The following is a 4,760-nucleotide window of genomic DNA, read 5'->3' on the forward strand; positions in this document are numbered from 1 at the left end:
AAAGGAATCATAATTTAAAAATAAAATAAAAAAAATAATTAAAATTAACAAATTAGATTAAAAAATAAAATTTAAGTCTCAATAACTGCAAAATGGGAACGTGTCGAAGCTCCGTTGGCTACTTGTGGTTCACTAATGGACTCAAACTCACTAATGGACTCATATCTCAAAATCTTTATGGCACAAGGTGAATCGTAAAAGGTGTAGGGAACAGTAAGGTCCACCTTTTYCGATCGAAATTCAAGCAGAAAGATTGACCACCTTACTACCTGTATGAGCTGTTTGAATAAATATGCGATAGAATCATCTCAAYACKTCCTTCTCGAATATCCCGATTTTGCCAGTTCAATGCAAAAACAGCTTGGATCTCGTATTTTTAGACATGCAGRTGAAATAAAAGATTAAGAAATAAAACACCTAAGCAGATTTCAGGGCGTTTTGCCGCTAGCTGATATTTATCTACACTGTACATAACAATCTAAGTGTGATATCCCCTGCTTTRCTTATTGATCAGCGATCAAAAATTGAGGTACAAAGTCGCGTATATAGAGAAAGAAATATAAAAAGACTCAGCATATACATCGGGTTCATGGTATAAAAATTGGGGTTATATATTGAAAGTTCATTACTCAATGGTTTTATTAATTGMTAAAAAATCAATCTGAAAGACAAAAGCAATAATTGGGTATACATATGAACGGATATGATACCTTCTTAGCACCAGGCTACATTAGYATAAGAGAAAGATGTCCAACAGATTGCCTGATAATTTTCGATAAAACCAACTGTAGGTTGAGTGAACCTCATTTCGGTATGTGGAGGCTTGAAAATATATAATCCGATCTCTACCTTTTTTGAGGAAGGGTATTGGACAAGCTATTYGTGCCAAGTTTTATTCCCTTATCTTCACTGTTGTTCGATTTATCTATTGTAAAGTGAAGGAATGTGATGAAATTTTAAAGGATATAGTTAAGAAGTAGGCATGGTAGGTGTCCGCTTCGTTATTTTCAAAGTATAAAAAAAGGATAACAAGAAAACTTAACATTTCATGACGAGCAATTAATTCAACTGAGTAGAGTTTTGTTCAGCGACGCGGCCCATTTCTGGCTCAATGGGTATGTAAACAAGCAAAATTGTCGCATCTGAAACGAAGAGCAATCTGAAGAGATACAAGAGCTGTAATTTTATCCAGAAAAAATTACGGTTTAGTGTAGTTTGTGRGCCGGTAGAATCATCGGTAAAACTTCGTCAAAAATTATGTCGGTGAGAACGTAACTGTCAATGGCGACTATTTGATGCCTAAAATTRAAGATCATGATCGCGGCGCCACTTCGCACACACTGCATCAATCAATGGATTTATTGAGAGAACACTTCGATAATTTTACGTATTCAGTCGGTCGATTGTCGATTGAAGTCTAAAGTCAATGCGGAAAATATATCGGAATGGATCAMCATTTAAAATAAGACCTTTGCCTTACAAGCTCAATGTTTTGTAAACGTTCATGCARATCTTAACTTGTTTGAGGTGGAAACAAGGTTCTATATCAATATTGTTCGAACCTAGCAAGTGCCGAGTAAATAAAAATCCTATAAGGCATGTAGAAGAGGAGGATATGATCAGCTGATTTTTTATTTTGCAAGTGCAATAAGTATGTACTTATTTTAATTGTCGCATTTTATTGGCAACAATAAATTTTTACAAATAAATTACACAGTAAAATCAACGCCAATTAAAGATAAATATAAAATATAGTGCAGYAACGCGTTAATTGGCAACCACCAATTTGAAAATAGCAAAGTGMCAACAAAACAAACATCGAAAGCAGCAAACTGCGAACAAGGTAGTAAATCAAGAAATTAGCGGGCGATAGACGCTGCAGMGATCGTACGAACGATAAACATAAATCACCGCCGTTAAAAAGACAGTCGGTGGACGGACAAAAGGCGAAAATAACAATTCAAATGAAAACCGCCGCACTTGTTGTTGAATGCAATGCGCACGCCAGTCCTACCAACGTTGAAGCACCCCACTACAACTCTGCGTGCCAGGCGCTGAGACYACCACAAACATCGTGGAGTCGTCGTAATCCGACAGTGGCATGTTGCTTTTCACAAGGGATTAAAGTGAATTAAAACGTTTTTATTGGACGCTTTCATAAAGGCTGCCAACGCCTAACGCCTGACGGCTGCCGCCTGACGGCTGCCGCCTGACGGCTGCCGCCTGTTATTGGCTTAAAGTTTTTATTCATTATTTACTGTTAAATACTTTTTTTTTGCAAATAGTCGCGCTTTTTCGCGTGATCGATGGCTTTGCAACACCGCGCCACTTGCCGCCTTCCTTCCTCGTGTGTATTGCTTAATTTAGTTATTATTTCTGTGCCTTTTCGGGCGCTGTTACGCTTTTCAAGTATACTATATTTAAAAATAGTTAAAATATTGTATAAAAAATTGGGTAGTCACTTATTTAGTTGGTAACTGTGTTGACAGCGCGACACGTTTGATCAGTTAAGCYGCTAAGGCGCGATAGCGTCAAAATGGCAAATGAAATAAGTCTTTAAATGTGTGTTGGGAACGTTTGTGAGGTGTGAAGCGCGTAGCACGGCAAGGGGTGTGGTGCACGACGGGAACGGCTCATTGCTTTCATGGGTATTTGTGGCATGTGRTCACATGACGGCATGGCGGTGACAATAAAGAGAACATTATGAAATGTACAGTGCAAATACATTGAGTAAAAGTGCAAAAACAACTACAACAACGAATAAATACAAAAACAATATATAAAATACTAACAAAGAAATAATGAGCAATAAAAAAGATATAAACACTTTGCGTAATAATATCGAAGCACTAAATATTTGCAAATMATATAAGGTTAAAGTCAATAAGCTTACGGATGCAATATTTTTATCGGCTACTTGAACAAATTTACAGAAATCATGAGATAACTTAAGAATATATGAGGACTCTTTCGCTAAACCCACCCACTAAAGACACAGTAAGTCAATATTGAAACAATTAAGTGCTGACATCGGATAGAAGGTATAAAAAGGGCTTAACGACATGTTGTCTTCTTTCACCTCTGCTTGTTAAAAAATTTTAAATTTTTCCCCTCCAGGTCTATATGAATATGTATGTATAAAGGGTTAAAGAAAAACTGTAAAATTGAAAAACAAAAAAAAAAAAACAGTAGCCACTCAATTAATCTGAGATGAAACCCAAACAAAACGAAAATATCATAGAAGAATTGGTTTCAACGTATTTTTTGACGTCATGAAATTCGCTATTAGAAGGACTTAATTTAATCGTGTCCTGAGTACAAGAAATTCGCACTTATAAGAGCTTAAGTTAATTAAGAAACAAGTACTTATCACAATCTCAAAACGAATGTTCGAAAATTTTAAATGAATGAAGAAGATCACAGCGATGTTACCAAAAACGTAAAAAAGGCCATCCGTATGTTACATTGTACAGAGGACCCAGTAAATTAATGTAAAGAGAAGGTTTATCAAAGACTTTTCTAGACCACATAAGTAAAGTTCAGCTAGTACGCCAAAATCTGAAGCATTTTACAAAGTCAAGCTCTTAGAAGAAGTTTACAAACAAACCTGAAACCTTTGTTTTGTTTTATTGCGCAAAATATCACACTTAACTAATAACGAAACAGAGCACTCGCATTGACAAAAAAAAAAAAAAAAAAAAAAAATTAAAAAAAAAGGGACACTACAATCGAGTTTTGCATTCGAGAAATTAGTTCAATAAGAATTTCTAAACGAGAGAATTCTGTGAGCTTAGGAACGATACATAACGCCGACGATTCAACGTGGAAATGTTGCAGTTGAGGTAATTGAAGGTAACCTAAGGAATACCATTTTATTAAAAAGGCCATCTGAGCTATTTTTATTCATACACTGAGCGTAGCATTAACTGGAATTGATAGCAACCGCCTCGATAAATTTGTCCCAAACACTAAGCGCTTTGTCGATATGCGATGGCCTTTTTGATCCACACTAGAAGTTCTGTGCATCACTACGGACAGGCTGGAGATTAGCGGTGGAAGTGGCATTATTCGTGACCTCAGGAAAGGTCAGCCTATTTACCTGACCAAACCTAAACTAAGCATGCACAGGACAAGTTTATACATTTTTACAGGCAACCTGTATATTTTACATAATATATGTATATATAGTGACGGCAACAAATAATACCGAACGTTGGAAAGAAAAAATCGTAATTTTCAGTTTACAACCAGTAAAAATATGTTTTCAGCTTCATTTTCAATCTCGAGAATATTATTTTATTGTCGCTGTTGTCAATTAACTGATTTTATGGATTTTTCAAAGCAGTTATTCAATTTTTGTTTGAAGCGAGTATCACATTAAGTTTCATATTTGATTTTTCATGGTTTTATTATTATTATTATTATTTTTTAGCTGATACATTTATTTATTTATTTTTGTTGATTAATATGAATTAAAAATATACATATATGCATATTAAATTTAAAATAACTGATCATCATATTTGTTCGCCATAATATTATTGTCTTTAGACTGATTTGACAGGTTTGACCAGAAATCATGTTATTTTTATTTTCTTCTTTGTTTTCTTTGTATTATGACGGCGCAATTTTTTAAATTCTTTATAGAAAGATGATTTTTGACTGACTTTTTCTCAATTTTATATACAAAAACAAATTGTGCGATTAATATTTGTAGTCACTGTACATTTAATTTAATTTAAAATTATTTGTTCCTTAAA

General features: G+C 34.5%; 1 protein-coding gene across 4 annotated transcripts in view; it reads right to left on the minus strand.

The window, feature by feature from the left end:
- LOC108965591 (cGMP-dependent protein kinase, isozyme 2 forms cD4/T1/T3A/T3B) overlaps positions 1-4,760 on the minus strand; it is a 127,255-nt gene that overhangs the window by 91,250 nt on the left and 31,245 nt on the right. The window lies entirely within an intron of this gene.

Source organism: Bactrocera latifrons, unplaced genomic scaffold (assembly GCF_001853355.1).
Source record: "Bactrocera latifrons isolate USDA-ARS-PBARC rearing strain unplaced genomic scaffold, ASM185335v1 scaffold_142, whole genome shotgun sequence".
Classification (NCBI taxonomy): domain Eukaryota; kingdom Metazoa; phylum Arthropoda; class Insecta; order Diptera; family Tephritidae; genus Bactrocera; species Bactrocera latifrons.